The 26532-nt window shown below is 36.0% G+C and overlaps 1 pseudogene; it reads right to left on the bottom strand.

Annotated features, from left to right (window-relative positions):
• Nucleotides 1–412: 412 nt before the first annotated feature.
• LOC138814971 (GATA zinc finger domain-containing protein 1-like) overlaps nucleotides 413–26532 on the bottom strand; it is a 37236-nt pseudogene continuing 11116 nt past the window's right edge.

Raw genomic sequence — 26532 nt, 5'->3', positions numbered from 1 at the left:
TCATTGGGAACACACTTTTTAGTTTCCCATATAAGAATTTTATGGGCTGAGCTCTGGCGGCTCCTGTAATCCTAGCTACTTAGCAGCTGAGGATCATGGTTCAAAGCCACGCCAGGGAAGAAAGTCCATGAGATTCTTATCTCCAATTAACCACTAGAAAACTGGAAGTGGAGCTGTGGCTCAAAGTGGTAGAGTACTAGCCTTGAGCAAAAAGAGCTCAGAGACAGCACCTAGGCCTCATGTTCAAGCCCCACGACCGACCAAAAAAAGCAATTCGTGGAAGAAGTTATCTTCTTCAGAGTTGTATAAATATAAGAAAATGAAAAATCCACTTTTGGGTTTGTTTGTTTTGAACCCAGGGTCTTAGGCATGCTGGGTAAGGGATATATTACTGAGTTTCCCAGCCTCAGATTTAGTTGTAACTACAAGTGTTTGGTAACTGTCTCCTAATCATTATTGCAGGAGTAGGTCCAACATGAGTCCATATATAGCCCTTTTCTGGTCTGGTGGAGACAGTGGGAAATGGTGGTGACCTTGACTTGAAATACTCAGACGGTGCATGACAAACAAATTCCAAGTATTCCATCTTCCTGGGAAGGTCTTCCTCTGGCCATATGATATGAGACAAAGGATCAAACTGATCTGTGGGGTTAGAGAGAGTGGGAATGAGCTACATCAGTGCTGCGCTCTTCTCTCAATACTGGTCGTAGATAAAACCCCTGATCTGAGCATAGTAGAGCTTTCCATGTTGATTATCAATCACAGAAACATCATCACCATTTTGGTAATATACTCCGTTGTAGAACATTGATTTTGCAGTGATGATGGTGGAAACAGATTCAGGAGCTCTGATGGGATTTTTTAATTTAAAAATATGTCTTCAATCTTTACTAGCCATACAACCGACAAGGGTCTCATATCTAAAATATACTTGGAACTCAAAAAATTAAATCCCCAAACAACAAATTCTCAAATAAACAACTGCCCAATAACTAAGTGGGCTAAAGACATAAAGAGAAACTTCTCTGAACAAGAAAGAAGGATGGCCAATATACACATGAAGAAATGCTCAACATCACTAGCCATAAAAGAAATGCAAATCAAAACAACATTGAGATACCACCTCACTCCAGTTAGAATGGCAAAAATCAAGAACTCTAACAACAACAGATGCTGGAGGGGATGTGGACAGAAGGGAACCTTACTTCATTGTTGGTGGGAATGTAAACTTGTTCAACCACTTTGGAAAGCAGTATGGAGGTTCTTCAAAAGACTTCACATAGAGCTCCCCTATGACCAAGCAATCCCACTTTTGGGCATTTACCCAAATGTTTACAAACAAGACCACACTAAAGCTACCAGCACAACCATGTTTATTGCAGCATTATTTACCATAGTTAAGATATGGAACCAACCCAGATGCCCTTCAGTAGATGAATGGATCAAGAAAATGTGGTATATATACACAATGAATTCTATGCCTCCATCAGAAAGAATGGCATTGCCCCATTTGTTAGGAAATGGAAAAACTTGGAAAAAATTATATTAAGGGAAGTAAGCCAGGCCAAAAGAAACACAGGTCCCATGGTTTTCCTTATTTTCAATATCTAGTGTATGTATGAGTCAAGCCAAAAAGGTCAGATAATGTGATGGTAGGAAAATGAACCCTTAGATATGTATTTTAATGTTTTTTTCTTCTTTCATGCATGTGTTTCTAACGCATTTATAAGATTATTTCTTTTTTGCTTTGTATGTCCCTCCCCCACATTATTACCCCCACTTTCATTATATTATATTTGATGTCAGTATAACTTGTGGAGGAGATGGGGAAAAACAAGTCGTTTAAGGATTCAGGTGGACCTGTTGCAACAATGAGAAGTACAAATTTTCATGTCAATAACGAGCTTTACAATGTCCTTGGGGGATAATGGGGGAAGGATTGGGTGGGGGAGAGCGGGGAGGTTGGGAAAGGAAGTGAAGGGTAAACAAAGGAGGAGGCTGCAATGCTTGTTAAGAAATGTATGCATTATCCTGCCCATGTAATTGTAACCCCTCTGTACAGTATGTTCACAAATAAAATAAAATAAAATAAAAATAAAAATATGTCTTCACCCTTTTCCTTTAGTGGAAACTTTCTTTCTGGCAGCTTTTTAAATAAATGAATAAATAGAAATAATCAGAAACAAAATAATACAGTACCTTATATGGTGCTTCTCAATGAAAATAGATTAATTCAGTAAGTCTTGGTGGTCCAAGAGGTGAAAATAGCTATGGAGCAGCATTATCAAAATGAGCATTGAAACAAAAAATAGTCAATGATTTCAACCCAAATGACTAGATTCACAAATGAAGTAATCTTTGGCCATACTGAAATCCACTGCCCTCTGGATTACTGTAGCTATAATAGCAAGCAGCAGTGTCACATCCTGAACAGAATTCAGTAAGATTAGCATCTGCAGTTTTTAGTACAACTCTAGCATTCATGTTTGTCTGAACACTAAGCTGTGATAAAATTGTGATGAGCTATCAGCTTTGTGATGTCATATGCACACAAATTTATGCCAGTATAACTATCACATGTTAATAGTCTTATTCTCTAAGGCATCTTATTGCCCCACTGTTACTATTGAACCTGTACCTAAAATGCAGTCACTAACTCTTCAGTGACTAACAAAATGAAATGTAGCATAGATAGAAAGCACCTTTGCCATATGGTTCCCGCATGGATGGAATCTGGTAGATAAACCACATCACAGTTGGCAAAAATTTCTCCATAAAAGTTGAGTGTATGACATGTGATTCACATTGTGTTCAAAGTAGAAAAAATTACTTGACACCAGAAAACTTGGACGAAATTGGACAAAAGTCCAATTCATATAAATTAGAATGAAAAGAAATTGGCTTCTGTATAAACATACATATGTTTATACATATACAGTGAGAAATAGAAACATGGCAACCTCATACCCTAGGTCAGTTATTGCATGTGTGGCATACAAAATTTAATTGGCATATAAAGATATACAATCCATGGAGCCATAGCAGAAAAATGAGTTTGGAGAAATATATACAATTATAAGCAGTTTTGGTATCTTAGAGTAAATATGAGCTCATGGTGGAAAAATGTTATTTTTTCCATTCTAGTCCTCTTAAGGCATGAATAAAATAATTAAGAAATTTAAGATATTAAAAACATAGCAGCTAATAATGCTTGATATGAAATGTATTCATTACCATCTTCATGTAACTGTAACTCCTCTGTTCAGTATTTTTACAATCAAAAACCAAAAAAATGAACAAAGAAACAATAAAAGAAATTAGCATGCCATTGAAAATGTTGAATAAATACAGAGGATTTTATGTAAGGGGATTCAGTATCTAGGTACAGATGACAGGTAGCACCTAAGCTACCTATCTCCCTCATAATCCAGAAAATGTTGCTGGCTGGAATCTCAAAAATGAACTCTGTGCTCTTTGCAAAGAACTAATTCCCTGTCACATAATCTTCAGTGAGACTCAGGGAGGGAAGGGAGGATACAATTCTCAATCACTGTGATGATAACGAATTGATACCCTTCCATTCCTCGTTTTTCCAAAGTGCTTGTTATATTTATTCTTGAACTTGAGTCTTGATTTCTGAGTTCTAATCCTAGCTCTAGAAAATGTGTCCTGCTTTCATGCAGCAGGTATAGAGCAAATGGTAATGGAATAGATTAATTTATATATTCCATTAACAAATGCCTTGCTACCTCTTTAACTGAAGTTTTCTTTTGGTTAAGTCATGTGAGTCCAAGGATGTAATTGTGCTGTATCTTTACTGAGGTTGTTTATGAAGAAGATGACCATTTGGATTTTTAGTCACTAGAAGCAGGAAAGGGATTATATTTATAAAGGCAATAGGTGAATTGAAAGTGAATAGATGTACTTTGTGGTAGAAGATGAAGTGAACTTTTTGAGTGAGCTGTTGGAGGAGTTTATTTTCCTTCAGTCGCTGGAAAACTTCTTGCTAACCAGTAGATAATATTGGTTATTTAATAATATTAGTTTATTAATCTTATATGTTGAGGTAGGAAGCAAGAAATGAGAATGAGAAATACTGGCAGCAACTTTTAATATCTTAGAATAGTACTTTTAAGTTAAGATAAGTATTACTTTATCTTACCAAGCTGCCTTAATTTTAATGTTTGCTACACTGAGTAAAAGGCCAACTGATTAAAGAACATTTGTGCATTTAGTACTTTTTATACATATTTTCAATGGGCCTTCTAGAAAATTTATGACAATTTATATTACTCTCAGTAATACATGAATTTATTTCATTTGATTAAAAATATGTTTTATTTTGTCTTTTGTGCCAGTACTGGGGAGGAAACTCAGGGCCTTACTGGTGCTTTGTAGTTTATTGTCCTCTACAAATTGAGCTATAAACTCTACTTGTAGCTTTTTGGTGTATAATTAGAAATGAGAGTCTTAAGGACATTCTTGCTTGGGCTGTCTTTGAGCTAAGACCCTCAGCCTTCTGAGATGCTATGATTAAAAGTGTGAGCCACTACTGTAGAATAGAAAGATTTCATTTTAGCGAGTTTTGAAAAACAACTAAAAAAAGTTGTAGTATTCATTTTGCTGCCTGCACACTTGTATGTAAAGGCTTTAAAACCTTTTAAAAAGTTTATGATATTAACTATCAAATGTATTGCAAATTAATTTTTATAAACCATAAACATATCTGTTGGGTTTTTGTCCATCTCATGGAAGATGGACAGGGTCCGAGGAAAGGTAAGTGGGCCACTTGCCCATTCCCCAGCCTCCCTTAGCCTCAGAGACAGACAGATGCAGCAGGGAGTCAAGTCAAGCAGGAATTTATTATCACACAACAAACATTTTTAAAGCAAAAAATCCTGCATGGCATAAAAGGGGAGGAAAAGGAACTAACCAATCACTGTAGAGGTCACCCTATCATGCATATAAAAATGATTTTTTCAAATATTTTTTGGTATTTTCTTACTTTTTATTTTTGTGTTTTGCTTTTAGATTTTTCCCTGACACCACAGTTAGAAAACTTGATGTCTGTTTTCTTCAAATGTTTTCATGACTTCATTTAAACTATATATGAATTTATTTATATTTTAGCTATGAAATACAGATTTAAATGTAGTATCTTTCCTATCATTGCCAGCAACATACTAGTTATTTGTTGGGGTGTGCTTTATGTTAGAACTGGAGCTCAATGCAGGATCTCATTTCCTCTTTGTTCAAATCTGGAGTTCTACCACTTGCATCACAACTTCAGTTTTTTGCTGTGCAATTGGAGTAAGAGGTCTGATTGACCTTCTGACTGCCTTTGAACTGCAGTCCTCATATCTCTATCTCCTGAGTTATTAGGATTGCATGGGTGAACCTCCAGTAGCTGGCTAGCAGTTAGGTATTGTTATTAGCATTATTTTCTCTCTAGTTGAAACCACATATTTTAAAAAATAGGAAAATTGATTGAGGGCTTTGCCTCATTTCACTTATTTTCTCTTTATTTTGGTTTATTTTTCCTACCACTGAGTTTACGGATCCCTAGGTTGGATAACTTGTTAAAAATTGATAAAAATCAAAAGTCTTGCTGACTTCTTATTCCCTCTCCTGGTCCAGAGAACTGTTAGCATTCTTCCCCCTCTATGTACTTTTCTACTTTGACTTTCTTCTGTGTGGTTTCTTGGTTATATGCCAAATTTTATCTTCCCTTATTCCCCTTGAGAATCTGTTGCTATGTTATGTGTCCCTGAGTTATTACTTTTATTTTTTCTTTGAGTTGATCACATACAAACTTTTTTATTCTTATGTTTGTTTGGTTTTGTTTTCCCACAGAATTTTATTATTTTAGCACAGGCTGTCCATAAACACTCAATTGTTCTGCCTTAGCACCCAGCATGTTGAAAATAAGAAGCATTTGTCACCATGCATAGTGGTTTCTTATTTGTATTTTTTATTTTCATGCTTGTTGTGTACTTATTTACCAATTTTTGTACATATCATACTATTGTGTTGGAATCAAGGACTTTTTAAAATACAGGATATGACATTTTTAGAACTTTAGTGTTGTTTGAATTCATTTTATGTGTGTGTGTGTGTCATGGATCATCTCTTAAATATATGTACAACTCTTCTTACTTTTATTGTCATTACATCACTCAATATTCAATTTACTTTAACTCAAGTACATGAAATTTGTTCATGATTTCTCCTGTACCCTGTAACACTAATAGAATCTATCCTGTACCCTTGACTTTTGAAAAAAAATAAGTAATTAGTATAAATATATGAATTTTCCTGAGCGACTTCCTGTTCTAGAAGGTTATAATTCACAGAGTAGGAGTAATTCAGAGATGAAGGGGAAGTTCTGTTGGAATAATTGGAAGTATTTTACAATATTGGTTGGGAAGTATTGAGAGTAGGTATTTACAGCACAGGTTAGTGGGGAGATGAAATGAGTTATTCAGGGGAGGGGAAAGGTATCTAATGTGGTATTGACCCCGTATTGTGAAACTGTGGAGAAAAGAATAAATGCATACACAGATGTTTAGGTGCAAACTTCAGCAATAAGGAGTCTGAGGAATGACAAGGAAAAAAGCGAAAGGATAATAGAAGAAGAGAAAGAAGTACATTAGCCAATAGGACATTCAGAAACAGGAAATAGAAGGCTGAAATAAAAAACACAGCAAAGGAAATAGAACAGAAAAACAAATGATCATTATTTGAGCAGATTATTAGGAGGTAGTTTGTTATTGATAAAAATTAGGGAATGGAGGTGGGAGATACATGAGTAATATATATTACTGTATACAGGGATTGAAACTCAGATATGATAGCAATAATTGTTGGGAAATATGGTTCTGATAAGATGATTTCCATTAAAGAAGTGTGAAAAAGAAAAAAAAGGGGGAAAAGTTTGGTGATATGAAGCTCAAGGATTAAATGGAGAAGGTTGATTGGTAAGATTCTTATCTCTAAAACCACCAGAAAACCAGAAGTAGAGCTGTGGCTCAAAGTAGTAGAGCATCATCCATGAACAAAAGAGGTCAGAGACAGTGCCGAAGCCCAGAGTTTAAAACCTGTGACTGCAAAAAAAAAAAAAAAAAAAAAAAAAAAAAGAAAGAAACAAAAAGAAAGGAAGAAAGGAATAATTGGTGGCTATTATATTTCAGATACAATCATTTCCCTTAAGAAGAGCAAGGAAGAAAAAATGGGGAAAAGTGTGGTAAGATTGAAAGGTGAATCACCTCCTTCTGATTTACAACTTGGAGAAACCAGAGATAATCTTATACAGATTAATAGCTAATAGGCTTACAAAGAGTAATTTTAAGAATCTTTAGCTGTAGCTTTCCTTGTTAAACCAGACTCTAGAAGATAGTGTACTGTCGTTCTCCAAAATACTTTTCCTATAGTAGTTGCTGTCAGTGGTCTTTTCAGGCTGTTGTAAGATGGCTGCCCATTCTCCTCTTTAGGTTTCTGGGATCCCTTAACATTTTACACAGTTGGGATCTACAGCCCAATTTGAAAGAGGATTAACTTGTAGAAACTATGGTTCAGATGTGATGGTTTCCATTTTAAAAAGAAAAAGAGAAAGAAAACAGAGAGGGAGGGTGCAATATGGAAGTCAAGAATAATACATAGATGGTTGATTGGTGTGATTGATAAGTCTGGCAACGAACAAATAGACCACCCAATACGTTTGAACCAATAAAGTGTCAATGACTGATTGTCTTTCATACAGCAATTGTGAAGTCTTAGTTGATTTTATAATGTCTTCTCTGTACATTGCAACATGTTTAGTTTTGTTACCCTAAGAAGTCCTCTTAAGTGGACCGCTTAAAAATATTTGCTTTCTCAGAACCAATTGCCATGTTTTGAGACAAGCAGCTGTTTGTCATAGAACTTAAGGTTTTATTTTGGTTGATAATGAGGCCTCAACTGACATAGGAGAACAGGCGTGTGTATGAATACAGTTACCCAGTGCTTTACTCTCAGCTAAATCTGTTAACTAATGAATGAATAAATAGCACTCTGTGGTAGCCATTGTGTTATATTTATTTTGATGGCAGAAGATGATATAATCATACTGAGTGGAACAACTGAAGAACCTTTCAAGAAGAGAGTAGCAAGTTTCCAGGTTTAGTAATTCTCTGTAGCCTATGGTTGGAGGTGATCACACAAAGTAGAGAAACATGATTCAGGAAAACTAGGTAAGGGAAAGCAAGAGAACAATTTTATTCCTTTGACTTTTCTTATTAATCAGTTATCAAAGAATTTAAAAGGAGTAATAATTTATGCTATACATTTGATTTAAAAGTGTTTATATATATATATATATATATATATATATATATATATACATATATAATACACACAACATTTTCATTATCCGCTCAGAAAGCATTGGGCGGTTTGATTTCCTTGGTTATAGAAAACTGTGAAAAAAGAAACATAGATGTTCAAGAGTCTTTACTGCAAACTGACTTGTAATATTCAGGATAGATGACCAAAAATGGTATTGCTTGATCACAAGCTAGTTTTATGTTGAGTTTTTAGGAATATTTAATCTGTCTTCCTGAATATTACACTACATTCATTCCCACTAACAGTATACTAAAGCTCCTTTTTCCTCAACTCACAACCAGCATTTATTTTTTGTATACTTGATATAGGATGCTTTCACAGGGGTAAGATGAAATCGCAATATAACTTTGATTCATATTAAAATGAGAATTTTGAGCATTTCCTCATGTCTTTATTGGTAATTCTTTCTTCTTTTTGTGAGAAATTATGTGATTTCTTTGTCCACTCATTGGTTTACTGAATTTAGGACAGCTTAGTTTGGGAGTGCCTTGTCTATTGTGGATATTATGCCCTTGTCAGATGTATAGCTGATAAAGATGTTCCATTTTGAGATCTTATGCCCAGATAAGGATTCCCAAAGACCACCAAGGAACTGATTCTGATGCAAGCACACGAGAGTCATTTATTGCAAACTCCAGCCTGGACTCACAACAGGCACCTGTGGAGCAGGTCAGAGTTGAGAGCCCTGACTTCCCAGTTTAGCAAGGGTAGGGGGTTTCCAACTTAAGGGTTACATGATTGGTTGAAATTTAATGAGTGAATCTTGTAACAATCTTATTGGCTGGCTTGCATGAGCTAAGTTGTTAAGCAGCAAACTATGTTAACTATGTTATCTTAAGAAACATCTGGAGCTTTAGGTACCTTCCTGTCATCCACTGATGGCTATTGCTAGGCTGTAGCTAGGGCAGAATGTTATTAGTACATTTTGCAGTTTTTCCAGGAACCTGAGTTCATACTTTCAGTAAAAGTCCTCACAATGGATACTTTCAGTAAAGGCCTTCACAATGGATACTTTCAGTAAAGGCCTTCAAAAGTCCAGAATGGCTGTACTTTGGCTATCAGTACATTGATTTTTTTTTTCTTGATTAAATTCAAACTTTGCTGTACAGACATTTTTTGCCTTGTTACAAAATGATTTCTCAATTATCAATAAGCTGAACCCCTGGTCTGTATTCAGAAAGTTCCTTCCTAATATGCCAGTAGTTTTAGTGTTCCTCCTAACCAGTCTTGTATTTGTTTCAAGATTTTAGGTCTTAAATTGAAGTGTTTGTTCCATTTTGAGTAGACAGTGTGACAGTCAAGAGATCCAGCTTTGGTTTTTTTACATATGGATGTGTTATAAGGTGAATCATCCCAGAATGGCTGTACTTTGGCTATCAGTACATTGATTTTTTTTTTCTTGATTAAATTCAAACTTTGCTGTACAGACATTTTTTGCCTTGTTACAAAATGATTTCTCAATTATCAATAAGCTGAACCCCTGGTCTGTATTCAGAAAGTTCCTTCCTAATATGCCAGTAGTTTTAGTGTTCCTCCTAACCAGTCTTGTATTTGTTTCAAGATTTTAGGTCTTAAATTGAAGTGTTTGTTCCATTTTGAGTAGACAGTGTGACAGTCAAGAGATCCAGCTTTGGTTTTTTTACATATGGATGTGTTATAAGGTGAATCATCCCAGAAGCCACATTTTTTAATATAAAATATTGGAGTCTTTATTATACAATTAGCAGGCTACAGGCAGACCGTAGTTACAAAGGCCTGCAACACTCAACTACACAAAACAGAATTAGGAAAAACGAGAGAGAGGAAGAAAAGAACAAAAACAATACCAGCAAGCTAATTCAGCTCTGATGGAGAACAAAATTTGGGATGCCATGATGACCAGAGACAAGCCAGAAGACAGGACACAGGACAGGATCATGGAGACATGTTGGTAGAGGCAGCTAGGCTGGTCTGGGCCTAAATAGTTCCCAAGCCCAGGGCAGGGCCACAGGAAATTCCCAGTCCCAGGCAATGGACTGACAGATTCATTAACTTCTCAGCCAAGTGCTGGCTACAGCCTCCATGGTTCCAGGCATGCCCATCACCTGGGAGGTAGGTGATGGGTGGGGGCATTTCCTTCCCCCAGCAAGAAGACAAGATGCTAGGTCCTGCCACCCAACCTTGTAACCAATAAGGTGCCAGCCATATTCAAATATCCAATTTTCCTAACCCCATTGGTTAAAGATTGCCATTTTTTCCAACATGTACTTTTTACTACTTTTATCAAATCCCAGATGCATGCAAGTATATGGGTTTATTAATGCGACTTCTAGTTTATACTACTGGTCTTCAAACCTATTTTTGTGCCAGTACCAATCTTACTTGCTACTGTAGCTCGTTGTAAAGTTAAAGTTTTGGAATGTCATACCTTCGTTCATTATTGCTAATTTACCCAAAATTCCTTCTGTTGTTCTAGAACTTTCATTAGAATTTTTATATTGTCTTTATCTCAGTCAAAAATGACATTGGGATTTTTATGTATGTTGTACTGAATTTGTAGATTTCCTTTGGCAGTATGTCCATTTTCACAATACTAATTTTGCAAGTCTGAGAACTTGGAGGTATTTCCACTCCTAATCATTTCTTCAGTTTATTTCTTCAATATTTTATAAGTTTTAGTTGTAGTGGTCCTTCAGCTGTTAATATATATAATATATATATTATATATATAATATATTATATATATAATATATATATATATACCAAGTAATCTATCTATCTATATATATATATTGATTACTTGGTATTTTAATTTACTTTTTTCAGAGTATTACAAACAGCATTTCTTTCCCAATTTAATCCTCAACTTCATTTTTTTTCATATATGGGAAAGAATGGATTTTTTCTCTTTCCTTCCTTTACTTTTCCTTTCTTTTGCTGCTCATTTGCTGTAAGTATTCATTGGCTTCAGCACCTGAGAATGAGGGGTTTATCTAGGTACTTCAGAAGTAAGTTTTTATCTGTTTATGAGGATAATTTCCTTACTTCTTTCCCTCTTTGGGTTCCTTTTGTATCATTTCCTTTTATTGCTTAGGTTAGGAATTTCAGCACTTTATTGGAAATTAGTAGAGAAAATGAATATCCTGTCTTTTTCCTGATTTTAGAGGAAATATATATATATATATATATATATATATATATATATATACATTCAGATATATAAGTATATATACATATAGATATATAGGTATATCTATATGTATATATGTTTGTAAAATGTGTTTGTTAATGGAAGACTTTATGTACTCTTGTTGTAAGGTACTCTCAATTATTGGGATTCAGAGATGCCACAATTTAGAAGGTCGAATTTGGAGTATTTATTAAAAAGCCAGTGACTGCATGGTGGACTCCTGTCTGAAAGACCAGAAGCCCAAAACAGAGCTAGCACATAGTTTCTAAAGACAAGGACGTGTACTTCAGGTGAAGAACAAATCTTAACAATCTAACAAAAGTGTCATACATAAAACAAAACAAGCTAAATGAGGATATTATTCCTAATAATAGTGGTTATACAAAGGCAAAGTGAATATACTTATTCTTAATAAAATGGTTATACATAGGCAAAATAGGTGGGGATAGTTAACTCTAACAAAGTGATAATATATAGGTTAAATGATTATGTGGGGATACTTAATTTTAATAAAGTGATGATTCATAGGGAAAATAAAGGACAATCAGGACCCCAATTACCTAGATGAAGTGGTAGTTTCCTGGAGCCCATGACAGTTATGACAGTCCAAAGAGTGTCCTCTATAACCTCTAGCGTTTGGAAAGTCCCCATCTATAATTAATAGCAAGATGCCAAGATGTCAGTCAAGTTACTTAGATTCATATCCATATTTCACTCACACCAAAAAACCAGTTAACTAAAGAAGAGATTCACCTTAGATGTGAATAATAATAAAACAAAATGGGTTTTATTATTATTTTTTATTTATTTTGGATTTTGTCAGTACTGGTAAGTCCAGGATTGTTTGTTGAATTGGTGTTCCTCTATTAAGTGAATACATGTTGACCCCCATAATTTCTTCTTCATGGAACATTCATTGCATTTTTTATACGAGGTGATAATATTTTAGTCTCTTCTTACTGATTTTGACCTGCAATTGATTTCGTTATAAGTATAGTTACTCCTTAATTCCTGATGAGTTTGTTTGTAAGGTCTTTTTTCATCCATCCTCTCTGAATTTGTTCATATCTTGGATGATGAGGTATGGGTAGTATAGATGAGGAGAAGTGGCAATGAAGGGATGGAAATATATTTCAAAGAAAGGATTGTTAGGATGTGATTCAGATATGATAGCTTCAGTTTAAAAATAAACAAAATAGAGACTAAAGAAGAGAGAAATCAAATATTAAATGGATTAAATGATTGGTGAAGTTAAATGGCCTTATTATAAATCACAATTTGGAAAAACCAGAGTTGAACAATTGAGTCAATAAATAAAACACAGAAATTTTGATGTTTTGGTTCTGGCAATATTGCCCTCTGTGTGTATTATAAACTTCAATTGAAACTTTAGGTGGAGGAAAGGACCTCTGAGATTTTGCTGCTGGCTGGTGCTATGTGTCTATTCTTTGATTCAGCAGGGAGTCCCAAGCCTGTTTGGCAGAAACCAGCTTCATTCTCATTCAAATGATTCCATTTCTTCGATTTATTTGAGCTGTTTTTCTCATAGACACAGATTTCCTAGAGCGCCCTAGTGATAAAGATTCACAGCCCTCTGGTCTTTCCTCTCAGGCAGGTATTCCCAAGCCTGCAGACCTTGGATAGTGTTTTCTCAATCTGCAACTGTACCTTTTTTTCTTTGTTAAATAATATGTGACATAGTGAATCTCTTTTCAACAAGATGTGACTTTTTCTTATCTTTTGGTGTGCTCTATCTACTTCGGGCTTCTGTAGGTTGGCTAAATTCTTTGTTTTATATAATCTGTACTTCAGTGACAGGATTCATTCTATAGTTGGGCTTCAATGAGTGTATTTCCTCTGGTGGAGAGGAAGTGTTGTGGCTCTTTTGAAACTACGTTCTATTGCTAAGATGTACATGTGGATAAAGTTCCACAGGATAAAAATGAAGTTTGGGAAATTTTAAACCTGTTATTTTTGTGCAGGTAAACTGAAGTTTGGAAAAATCTTGGAAGCTGTTATTTTTGTTAACCATTAGATTCAGGTTGTTAGAGACCTGCCCTGTAATGCTGCCTCTCTTGGCAATGATTTCTCCAGGCCACTTTTGCTGAGAGGAGAGTGCAGCAAGTTTGTTTGTCATCCTCCTAGAAGGAAGGGTCTTTTAGGCAGATAGCATATAGTTTGTGTGTTGTCCTTTTGGAATACATTAAAACTACAAAGGACAATTTATATTAAGTTTCTTTTAATGGCAATTTGTAGCTTGATAGGCTCCAATCTCAAGCTTAACAATCAGCTTGAAACTAGAGGGGCCAAATACCAGAATTATTGTATTAGATAGAGGTCTCAGGAAAGGTAATAGTCAAGGCAACCCAAACCAGGTATCTCTCCTGAGACCCATGTTGAGGATCTTACTGTCTAAGTTGATATGTGTTGTGGGGATTATTCTAGATGTTAGTTTGAACAAGATTTGTTCTGACATCCCTTTGACATGCCCTTTGCCTATATCCACATATCTGTAATTGAGAATTTTTAAAAATGAAATCATAGCTGCTAGGAAGTCAGTTTGTTACTGTAGATCTATAAACATTTGGACTAAGAAATTAGCTACAAATTATTGTTGACTAGATCACATGAAAAATGTCTTCTATTTCTTAATCTAGGCTTCATGGTATTTCAAGTTGTTAGCACCGTATATGGAAAGGAATATCTCAGGTTTTTTTTTTTTTTTTTTTTTTTTTGTGGAGCCTTATTAATAGCTGGTGACAGAAAGACAAGGAATTCTATGCCTCCATCAGAAAGAATGACATTGCCCCATTTGTTAGGAAATGGAAAGGCTTGGAAAAAATTATATTAAGTGAAGTAAGCCAGGCCCAAAGAAACATAGGTCCCATGGTTTCCCTTATTTGCAATATTTAATATATGTGTGAGTGAAGCAGAAAAGATTAGATAATGTGATGTTAGGTAAATGAACCCTATGATATATATTCAAATTTTCTTTCTTTCATGCGATTGTTTCTAACGCATTTATAAGATTATTGCTTTGTTGCTTTGTATGTCCCTCCCCCAGAGTATAACCCCTGCTTTTACTGTATTTGATGTCGGTATAATTTGTGGAGGGGAAGGGGAAAAACAAATCGTTTAAATATTGATACAGGTAGACCCATTGCAACAAGGAGATTTGCAAGTCGTTATGTCGAAAACAAGCTTTACAACTTTGGTGAGAGGGGTGGGAATGGGGAGGATTGGGGGGGGATGGGAAGGAATAGGAACGGGAAACCAAGGAGGAGGCTTGATAAGAAATGTACTCATTATCTTTCCCATGTAATTGTAACCCCTCTGTACAGTGTTTTCACAATAAAAATATATTACATACAAAAAAAAAAAAAAAAAGAAAGGCAAGGGTACAAATTCCCATCTTGTTGGGGCATCAGCATCAGGTACTATGCTTATAAATATTTTTCTCGACCTTTAGTTAATTTTGAAATTACAAGCACAAGTGATTTCACTTGGAGTATCACTTCTTACCTGAGCAGTTATTTCTTTCAAGTGGCTCTGTGTTGGCCTTTGATAAACTTTGTTCCCTTGATAAACTTTGTCCCATGATAAACTTTGATCTTTCTTGTTGCTGAGAAAGTATCCAGAAAGTGATTTTGTTCAGTGCTGTGATGAGATATCTCAGTTCATGTAATATTCTACATTTCAGTCAGAATACTAACAGGCCAGGAAGGAGGGAATCTGTCAATAAAACTGGCCAAATTGCAGCAACAGTATGATAAATAGAAATGACTCCCAAACAGGGATTACCTTGAACCCATTAAGTTTGAAAAGCTATCACTGCAATAGGGACTCATGGACAAAAGCTTGATTGGTGTGGTATAATTAATTTAAGGGTACCTGCTTGGTGTCCTATCTTTGTCAGCTTTGTATCCTAAAATGGGTTCATATAGAGGAACTAAAATATAAAGACAGCAACAATTAACAATATTTTTGGTTTTGTTTTGTGGGCGCTGTCCCTCAGCTCTTCAACTCAACGCTAGCGCTCTATCACTTGAACCATAGCGCCCCTTCTGGCTTTTTTTTCTTTTTTCTTTTGTGGTGCTGAGGAATCGAACCCAGGGCCTCGAGCATGCAAGGCAAGTGCTCTACCACGGAGCCACCTTCCCAGCCCCATAACAACAGTTTTTACATACTTAGTTGTATGATGATCAATAAAAGATCCTGAGATAGATGTCACTTGATTGAATATTGACTTAGGATACAGTTTTTCAAGTAGTCAAAAGATTGATATCACTCAATAGTACACAAGAAATTACTTTGATAATATTTTCTAAGTCACTTTGGAATATTTGTAAGAACTCATTTGCTTCATAATAATATGACCTAAGTAAGACCCGTGGACAATTATTTGAATTATAGCCAATCTAATCACATGTAATTATTTTGTAAGTTCTATCTATCTATTTACCTATATTTGAAAACATACTCTCCTACCCTTTATTATCTCCTTGAACTTTCTGAGGTTTGTCTTAATTCTTTTAGTAACCTTACTCTTTCGTGATTTTTTTCTTTTTTCTTTTTGTCAGTCATGGTGCCTGAACTCTGGGCCTGGGCACTGTCCCTCAGCTCTTCAGCTCCAGGGTCACACTCTACCACTTGAGCACAGTGCCACTTCCCAGGATTTTTTTCTTATACAAAATCATGAAACCTTTTCCAAAAATTTTCTCCATCATATGTCTTCATCTCCTCTTCACGATCTTTTTCTTTCTTTAGTTTGTATTCTTAAAACTTTATACTTTGTAAAGCTGGTATTTTAAAACTTTTGAACTCAGATGACAGTTTTTTTGTTTTTGTTTTGTTTTATTTTTTGTCGGTCGTGGGGCTTGAACTCTGGGCCTAAGTGCTGTCCCTCAGCTCTTCAGCTCAAAGCGAGCACTATACCACTTGAGCTACAGTGACACTTCCGGTTTTCTGGCGGTTTATTGGTGATAAGAGTTTCAGAAACTTTTGTACTCAGGATGGATTTGAACTGTGATCCTCAGATCTCAGCCTCCTGAGTAGCTAGTATTACAGGCATGAGCCACTGGCTCCTGGATCAGATGACAGTTTTAGAGAAAATAAAATAACCCTATATCTAGAATGAAAAGCAATATTACTGGTATGTTTATTGTAAAAGTTAGAAAACATATTTATCAAAATCCATAAACTATCACTAACCAAATCTCAAAACTTTATTTGATACTTGAACTTAAAATTGTCCCCTATTTTCCCCTTGGTTTGGCCAGACTTATGTTTTGTTGTTGTTGTTTTGAGTTGTTTGGCTTGAATACAGGGGCAGGGTGCTGTCTCTGAGCTCTTTTGCTCAAGGCAGCACTCTACCACTTTGAGCCACAGAACCACTTCTGGTTTTCTGGTGGTTAATTGGAAATAAGAGTTATGGGGACTTTCTAGCCCAGGCTAGCTTCAAACTGTGATCTTCAGATCTCAGTCTCCTGAATAATTAGGATAATAGGTGTGAGCAACCAGTGCCCAGAGTTAGTTTTAAAAGGTCAGTATTTTTATTAGACCTGATTGAGATATGGTGTCCAACCTTTAAATTGATAATGACCTTTATGATAAGGCCATTTCATATTAAAATATAAGTGTGCATAGTAAGTGTGGGTCTAACTGCATTAAGCATGCATAAATGTTGAGCTCCAAATTGGAGCTGTCCATAACAACTAGTCAATTGCTTTCTATAATTCTGGTGGCAAAGAAAGCCTTTTTCACAGTTACTGCCTGATTGACCAGTGTACAAGAATGATACATGTAAATATTAGTTGAGAGTATTATTAGATAGACCTTTTGGTCATCAAAAGATGATTACTATTTTTTTTTAAAATTTAGGCCTGAGCATGGAAGATAAAGGACTATTCTTTAGAGAAAGGGTTCTTTGGAATTAGGGAGAATTAGCTTGTTGAATACCCAAGATATGACTGATTTGCCTGTGCTTTAACTTTTGTCAATCCATGGAACCACAAAGTCTGTCCACAGTTAGAGCAATAGAACATGATTAATTTCTCAGAAAGATGGATACATGGCCTCTGTGGACACTTAACCATGAAGAAAATATCTCTAGGGAAAGATTATAATCATTTTCTGATTTTTTTTAATGACAGAGAGTATGTGGTACACTGAAATAGGATTCTTTTCTTCATTCAGACATTGTTTCCTCGGGTAGAAAGGGAAGTATACTCTGGTTTAGGCCTTGGTCTTTCAGAAGAGAATGAAGGAGGTGGGGGTAACACAATTCAAAAGAACATGTGCACATTACCTGAGTAACTGTAACTCCTCTGTACATCATATTTACAATAACGTATTCACTTACTTACTTACTTACTTGTTTACTTATTTATTTATTAGTCAGCTTGAACTAGGGTTGGGTGCTGTCCCTGTACTTTTCACATCAAGGCAAGTGCGCTACCCCTGAGTCACAGCACCATTTCCGGTTTTCTAGTGGTTTATTGGATATAAGAGTCTCACGAACTTTTCTGCCCAGGCTGGCATTGAACCTCGAGCCTCAGATCTCAGCCTCCCAAGTAGCTAGGATTACAGGAGTAAGCTACAGGCTTCTGGCTAACAACATTTTAAAAAAGGAGTTTTTGAAGGAGACGGGGATGTTGGTTCCTTATGTGTTCATTAAACCACTGCATTCAAGGTGTCTGAGCTTTTGCCCCAACAATGAAATTAACAGTGTTCTGGTTTAGAAGAAGAAGGAGGAAGGAAGAGGCGGGAGGAGAAGGGAGGAGGAGGAGCGGGAAGAGGAGCGGGAAGAGGAGGGTGAGGAGGACGACATACACAATATTATTTTCAGGCAAGAAAGTCCCACTAGTGGTTTGTTATTTTCCCCCAGGGGATATGTGGCCAACCTTAAGTATAAAAGATTTTTATTTTATGCTCTGGAAATCTTTGTTTCAAGGGGCCCCATAGGTAGCCATCAGGAAACATGGGAGAGCACACATGTTATCCCCTACCATGTCAATTCACAACTTTAAAAAAAAACTTTTACCTAACAGGTTTTTCTCTCCCTCAAAATTGTTTCTTGTGGGTCATAGCTAGAAGTAGTTCACCAAGAAATATCTTCTTAAGGTATACTATGCCTAACCCATTTTTGTATTCCCTTTTCTTTGATTCCTGGCCACTGTGGTATGAATTGCTTTACTATATCATTCTTTTCCATAGATGTTAAATGAAAATTGGAAGCCAATATAATTTGTTTCTTAAGTGGTTTTATGATGCGTTTTGTAACAGTGAATAGAGAAGTAGTTAATGAAGGAAGTTGGTGTCCAAAATATAGTTGTTGTGTTGTTGTAGTGATTCTTGATGATGTAGTTGAGAAGTCTTTGGAATTGTTTTACAGAAAGTATTTTGAATAGTTTTGAGATGTTGGCTAGAGATGCACTAAAATAATGTCCCCAGAGATTAATGGGCAAATCTGTTGGGATTGAAGGAAATCAGCCTACAGACAGAAATATGGACACGGTTCAAATGGAAGAAGGATTGTATTGGAAATTGCTCTAGAAGACTATCTTCAGCTGTATTTTTCTGGTTGTACCTGCCCAAACACTTAGAGGCCACTGTATTCATAGTCTAGGGAAATTTGGATACTACAAAAGTCTGTTAAAGGCTTTGGTGTTAATTTTAACAATGATAAAACAAATGAAATTTTCGTAAATTTGGAAGTGTGTATGAAATACAGTTTGTGATATGAAATGGCCAAGAGATATTGGAAACCAAGGATAGCACATTGCAGTTAATGTAGTTAACTCACAGGCTCATATGTTTCAATCTTTGATACCCAGAAATTTATTCCCCTGAACTAAATGCGTCTAGTAATAATGGAAACAAATTTGTAATTTTTAAATGTTTTTACGAAAAAATTAAAATTTAACATACCATTTATGTATTAATCATCTTGCTCTGGGTTACCCTTATTTTGTAATGTGCAAGCCAGGCAGGCATTATTATCTACGGTTTAATTCCTTGTTGTGCTATATGTTCTTTTATTGCAAAGATCAGTAAAATAAGGATTTTTTTCTGGGAGTTTTAAAGACAATCCTGAAGTCGTTCACATGGAGCATTGTGTGTGGGATGAGGTGAAGGGGAGGATTAGAGTAGGGGCAGAGAAAGTATGAGAAAGAGAGGAGAGAGAAGAGAAGAGAGAAAAAAAGAAAAATTATCTTCTTAAAACTTACAGAATTGGGGCTGGGAAGGTGGCTCAGTGGTAGAGCGCTTGCCTTACATGCATGAGGCCCTGAGTTCGATTCCTCAGCACCACATAAGCAGGAAAAAAAAGCCAAAAGTGGCACTGTGGCTCACAAGTAGTAGAGCGCTAGCCTTGAGCTGAAGAACTGAGGGGCAGCGCCCAGAACAGAGTTCAGGCACCATGACCAGACCCAAAAAACAAACAAACAAAAAAAAAACTTACAGAATTTAACCCTAAGATATGTATTCAAATGTTTCTTCTTTCATGTGATTGTTTCAAACACATTTATAAGATTATTTCTTTGTTGCTTTGTATGTCCCTCCTCCACAGTATAACCCCTGCTTCCACTGTATTTGATGTCGGTATAATTTGTGGAGGGGAAGGGGAAAAACAAATCATTTAAATAGGGATACAGGTGGACTCCTTGCAACAATGAGATGTACAAGTCGTTATGTCGAAAAATGAACTTTACAATTTTGGTGCAGGTGGGCGGCGGAGCGGGGAGGATTGGGGGCGAGGGGAGGATGGGAAGGGATGGGAAGGGGAAACAAAGGAGGAGGCTACAACGCTTGATAAGAAATGTACTCATTATTTTGCCCATGTAATTGTAACCCCTATGTACAGTATTTTCACAATAAAAAAACTTACAGAATTAAAGCATAATAGATTGCTATTGAGATAAAATTACAGTGTGACCAAATTCAGTTATCTGTTCCTGATTCTGGAATTCTTCCTGGATTCTTCTTTTTTCCACTTGAAAAGTATGGGTCTTCTCTTAGTTATTCTAGTGTTTGCAAGTAGCTTTAAGCCTGTGCCTAGTCTTGACTCACTGTTGTCTCTATGAGCTTTTTTGCTCAACACAAGTGCCCTACCACTTCTACTACTTGAAACCACATTGCACTTCCAGATTTTTGATGGTTACAGTCTTTCTACTCTGGGCTGACTGTGAACTATAATCTTCAGATCTAAGATTCTTGGAATGCCAGCTAGGTTTACAAACATGAGCCATCATCACCTTGCTTCATGATGTCTTTCTTTAGAAGCATTCTTCTTATGGAGAAAACTAAACTTTTTCAGAATGTCAAGAATTTTCTTTTATGCCAACATAAGATTTTGAGTTTTTAAAATTTTCACAAGATAGTCTTAACTTTCTTCTTTCTATTTTTATTAAGCACAGTAAAGTATACCCTACTGGAAACTTGTCATTCATACTTCCTAGAATCATTGTAAGGAAAACTTAAGAACAGATAAAATCAGAAGGGTTATAAGTGAAGGTGAAAATGAGATAAGTCAGAGAATGTAGAAATTGTTCAGGGCAACATTTGTGAATTCAGTAATGGCCAAAAGACCATTCCAGTGAGAACCTCACAAAATCCACTAGATTTTGGAATGAAGCATTTATGAATACCCTTCAAGGCTCAGCGTGTGAAAAGAACAGAAAAATTGTATCAGCCCATAAGAGGTTGTGGTAGATAATTAGCACAAGCTGGGCCCTGGTAAATGATGTCTGTCATTCTATGAGGCCTTGAGATGGAGACTGGAGGAACAGAACTCAAAGCAGGCCTGTTCAGAAAAATGCATAAGAATCTATCTCCAATAATCTAAAAACTAAGGAAGAACAAAAAAGGAACTTGACTGGTGGTATAGTTTGTGTTTTTAGTTCTAGCTCAAAAAGCAATAAGAGAATTTGGGAGCTTCAAGTATACCTTGGAAGTGATAAGAGAGAGAGATGGGAGAAGGGAAGAGAGAGAAGATAGAAGATGTAGGAAAGAGTAGAGAGAAGAGAAGACAGAGGTAGAAGAGAGAAGAGATGAGAGAACAGAAGGAAAGAATAATAAGAAAATAATAAGAGGAAGAAAATGGCCTTCACAAAGCACATAAAAATGCAACAATAATTATTATTGGGAAAATAAATTGGGGGTGATATATGTATTACTTTTTTATTTTAATTTAATATGACATTTTTAGTGGAGGAAAAGAATGAATGAAAAATAGGAAAAGGTTGATACAGGCTAATTATTGTAGGCATAAAATGAAACATGGTTGCAACAGGAGAAAAAATAGTGGCGAATGATGAAACAGAAACTGTTCATCAGTGTGCTTTTTCAGGAAGAGTATAAGGAAGTTGAAGTGATTTCTTGATGATTGTTTCAAGTGAAAATACAGAAGAAAATTTGTGTGCTGAAAGAATTGGAATTGTAGGAATATTTAGGAATGTACCTGTTATGGAAACTTAGTTTATGAGCAGAGATTCAGCTAAATAGCAAACTCTGTGGTCCAGACTGATAGCAGTTTAATTTTAGGGTTCCTATGCTCATTGATAAAGCTTCTTAGTCAGAGAAAAGGTACAGATATGGCTGCAGGAGGCTTCCATGAGTTGAGACCAACAACAAAGTTCAGGAGTGAGGGTCAACTGAAGAAGGGTCCAGGAGTGTGGGGATTGGGTGAAGTGAGGTGGAAGTGGCAGGGGCCTTGGTCTATAAGATTATACCCTGTGCTGAAAAACATGTGCAACACTCATCTCTGATTAACCAGCAAAACCTAAAAAGCTGAAATTGGAGGTACTTGCATAGTTCATGAACCACAAGAATCATAACAATAAATATGTTAGTAGAAGTGGAGGCCTGTATTTATTACATTCCAATTTTAATTTAATATAGATGTTGGCGGAGCGAAACATGATTTAAGAACTTAATAAAGACCAGGACCGACCAAAAAAAAAAGAAAAAGAAAAAGAAAAAAGAAAAGAAAAGAGTTCCAGCCAGGCACTGGTGGTTCCTACTACTGGTGGTAGTCCTGGCTACTCAGGAGGCTGAGATCTGAAGATTGCTGTTCAAAGCCAGCCTGGGCAAGGAAAGCGTGTCAGGCTCAAGTGGTAGAGTGTTTGGCTTGAGCTGACAAGCTGAAGGACAACTCCCAGGCTCAGAGTTCAAGCCCCACAAGTGACAAAAAAGGAGGAGGACTTCAGGAGAGCAGAGCTGAACTATGAAGTCCAGGCTGGTAATGAGCTAAATAATAATACTGGCCAAAGACAAGGAATGGATAGCTAAGAACAGGTAGATATTGTAAGGTATATCTACTGCATCTTTATTGAGTTCACATACTATAATTTGCATGAAGTTTGAAAGACATAAGCTTCTTGAATGAGGCTTTCTACTTTCAATAGGAAAAGAAATAAACTTTGTGTCTTTTCACTTCTGGTAAAAAGTGGAGTGTATCAGAGGTCAATCCATTTTGTGAGCCAAATGCCTTTCAAAGAAGTCAGGAAATTAAGCTATTTTTAAATGTGTCTAATCTTATAGAACCATATGGAACTAAAGCTGCACATATGGAAAACTAGATACACAAAACAATGGTTCTTTCCAATGAGAAATATTTTTGTAATTATTTTTTATACATGATTATGTGGATAAGAATGTTAGTTCCTATTGCTTCTGTAACAGACCACCAGAAAGTTACTGGTTCAAAACCACAAAAAAGGCAGCAACGTATCTTCACAAAAAATTATGAGTATAATGCATATTGATCAATGACAACTATTTCATTGTTCTCCCTTATGTTTCCCTACCCATCCATACTCTCAGGTGACATAGTTCAGTCTTTTACTTACTTCACATCGAATATAAGCCTCTATTTGTTTACACTTCTTCCCTGTTCCTCCACAGCCAAATCATTTGACAGCTTCCTGATAAAAGGCTTCTGATAACTTACACTCTTGTATCTATTTATCTAGATTTGCACTCAGTGCTGAATTCCACATTAGGATTCTGCTTTTTCTTTGGCTCAAATTGTAGCTATGGAAATGTTTCTGAGACTGGTGTGAATTTAAAATGAAGATATACTTGTTTTATGATTTTATCATGTGTTTAATGAATAATTTTATGATTGGTTTTGAATATCAAAAATGTGTTTCAAGCTGAGTGCTAATGAGTTGTGCCTGTAATCCTAGCCTGGGCAATAAAGTCTCCAAGACTTTATCTCATTAACTACCAGATAACCTGAAGTAGAGTTGAAAGGGTCAAACTAGTAAAGCGCTAGACTTAATCAAAAGAGCTTAGGGACAGCAGCCAAGCCCTGAGTTCAAGCTCCAAGATGGACAAAAAGAAAAGAGAGAGAGATGTGAGATGTGTTTCAAGTTGGGTGCTGGGGGCTCATGACTCTAATCCTAGCTACATAAAATACTCATGCTGAGATCTGAGGATTGCAGTTAGCAGCCAGCCTAGCCTTAAGCAAAAGAAACTCGGGGGGTGGAACTAGCTGCTAAGTTCAAGCACACACATACACAAACGCGTGTGGCACGCACACAGCACACACATGCACACACACACACACACACACACACACACACACACACACACAAACACACACCACAAATTTCATCAAATGAAATTATATGATCTGATCTATACTTAGTTGAAAAAATGTAGTGTAGCTGGAGAGCTAAAATAACAGCATTTTTAGATAAATTTTAATTTAATGGGAGGTATGGTATTAGATTTAGTATTTATTTATTTATTTATTGAAGCAGAGTTTCTCTACATAGCCCAGGCTGGCCTTTTACTCATCTCCTTCCTTTATCAGCCCCCAATTAATGAGATTACCATACCTGGCTAACACTTAAGTTTTAGATTTGTAGTTCTGGTGTTGTAAGGGATATAGTAGTTTTATTTTAAAAACAAAATATATTTAGGTGCCAGTCAAATTTAATTGATAGGTATTATGCTTGCAAGGAATTATTTTTTGGTTACTGTTAACCAAACTATTGATGTAGATAGGTGGTCAGCAGAAGATTTAAACTACTCTCTGTCATTCTCTCTGTCTCTCTTCTCTTTGTCTCTCTCTCTCATCTCACTCATATTTCATGATAGTTGTTTACTTTACAAAATCTAGACAAAATTTCTCTTCTCCTATCCATGATGGAAAAATTTTAAAAACACTAAAAATTATTGTTCATTTTTAAAACTTTTTTCAATCATGAGACATTAAGCCCCAGTGTTGGGCTTAAACTCAAGGCTTGGGCATTGTCCTTGACCTTCTTTAGCTCAAGGCTAGTGCTCTACCACATAAGCCACAGCTCCATTTCCAGCTCTTGGGGGTTTAGTTTATTGGAGATAAGAGTCTCATGAACTTTCCTGCCCAGGCTTCCTTGCAACTGAAATTCTCAGATCTTAGCCTCCTGAGTAGGTGGGTCATAAGCATAAGCTACAAGTGCATGGAAGCATTTTTAAATAATCTTTAAGTAGTGTACAAAGGAGCTGCTATTCAACAAAGATGTTGAATACAATGCATCTTGATCAGTATTACCCCTGTCATCATTCTCCCCATCCTTCCCAATGCCATCCCTTCTGTTTTCTTAATTTTGTATATGCTTTGAATTTTATGACTGAATTCTCCCCCTTGATGGAAATTTTACAGTAGAATTGGATTTGGTATATTAAGAATTGAGAAATTTTAATAAAGAATATATGATGAAAAACTCACTATACTCTTTCTTAGAAACAATTATGGTACCAAAAATGTAAAAAGTTACAACTTTCTAAATCTTCAGTTTTGTTAGTAGACTTTGCTCTTTTCCCAGCCTTTAAACAGTTGAAGGAAAGAAACTTCTATTTAGTATTTAAAACTGCATGACTTTTATATCCCAGCTGTAGAAAGGTGGCTCCTTAGCATTTCTTGAATATTTTTTTAACATGGTCAATGAAGATACATCGATTACACTTTCTCTGGAATGTGACTACTATTTCTTCTTTTAGCCTTACTTACAAAACCTGTAAGATTGAGTTATTTTTACTTTCATGATGGACAGGAAATTTTGAGAAAATACCTGTTGGGGTTTTCTTAGACATGCTTCATCCATTAGTCATGTTTGAAGCAGGGTGACAAGCCTTCATCCTACAAATTAAAGATGTGGAGAGAGGAGGTAGCAGTGGGATCATGATCTGATTGAAGAACCTTACTGACAGCCTCTTTCTTTCTTGTGATACTGAGAAGTGAGCTATTGGCTGCTCAGGACCCTTTCAAAAGTGGAGTTTGTTCTTCATTTTATTCTTTTGTAAAAAAAAAAAAAAGGTAGTTTCTCATCAGGAAGAGGTTAGAAGTTTAATAAAAGCCAAATATTTACTGTGTGCCAAAAAATATTGTGCCATTATGCCAGCTAGCATACTGGATGGAGATGTCAGAAAACATAACTAAGTACAGACCTGCAATCCCAGATTCGTATGAGTTGGAAATAGAAGAATTGTGATTTGGGGCTATTCTGGCCATAAAAATTTAGTGAGATTCTTTCTCATTAACAAGCCAAATATGGTACACAATATGGTACACCAAGAACAAGCCAAATATTGTACACATCTTAACCCAGCCATTCAGGATTGCAATTTCATGTCACCTGGGTGAAGGCATGGGACCTTATCTGAAAGTTTAAAGAAAAAAGCACTGAGTTCTGGCTCAAGTGTTAGACTGCCTGCCTGGCAGGCACAAGTCTTTGAATTAAAACATAACCAATACAAGAGAGTGAGCCATACAAAAAAACAAACCAAGTTTGATTTAAAGTAATAAGATGGCATAGTAAGTCTCCAAAGCATTTTAGCAAAGCCCATATGATCAATGAATAATTACAATTACTCTAAAACCTCCCCATTACACAGTCTCTCTTAATCTACAATATCCAAGAGCCAAACAAGTAAAATTGCCCATAGGAAACATTCTTTGTCCCAAAAGCAGACAAAACATTTTCTAGCAT

Source organism: Dipodomys merriami, unplaced genomic scaffold, assembly GCF_024711535.1.
Source record: "Dipodomys merriami isolate MVZ:Mamm:240054 unplaced genomic scaffold, mDipMer1.0.p SCAF_1070, whole genome shotgun sequence".
NCBI lineage: Eukaryota > Metazoa > Chordata > Mammalia > Rodentia > Heteromyidae > Dipodomys > Dipodomys merriami.
This window is presented reverse-complemented; position numbering and strand designations above follow the sequence as displayed.